This window comes from Nanorana parkeri, unplaced genomic scaffold, assembly GCF_000935625.1.
Source record: "Nanorana parkeri isolate BGI_ZX_2015 unplaced genomic scaffold, ASM93562v1 scaffold1213, whole genome shotgun sequence".
Taxonomy (NCBI): Eukaryota; Metazoa; Chordata; class Amphibia; order Anura; family Dicroglossidae; genus Nanorana; species Nanorana parkeri.
In genome coordinates, this window is record NW_017307481.1 from 466,568 (window position 1) to 466,999 (window position 432).

Genomic DNA, 432 nt, shown 5'->3' on the forward strand with positions numbered 1-432 from the left:
ATAAAAATATATGAATTCAGTATAGATCTGTAGAAACATTTCTCCTTGTTAGGAGAAATAGGGTTATGTATGGTACCCATGGCAGGCCCATTGTTTTGTATGTCTTCAGTCTCCCCGAGTTCTTATATCCCAGGGTAAATATCATGTTCATTGGATAATGAGTGAAATACATTTGCTAACATGGTGGGTGTTGTCATTTTCCAGTCTTGGGGCTTATTTTTGTGATTGGCGTAATTGAGAAGGCACCTTTTTGTGTACTGTTGTGTGCTTGGCAGTAGTGGGTCAATCCATGGCATGCAGCATCATCCCTTGGACCAACATAATGGCAAAAACCTGAGGCATCTCCTGTCTTCTAGAGTTTTTTTTCCCTTTCCATCTACTTTTTTAAGGCCCGAGTTAACATCCTGATGCCCAGAGAATAAGTGCATTACT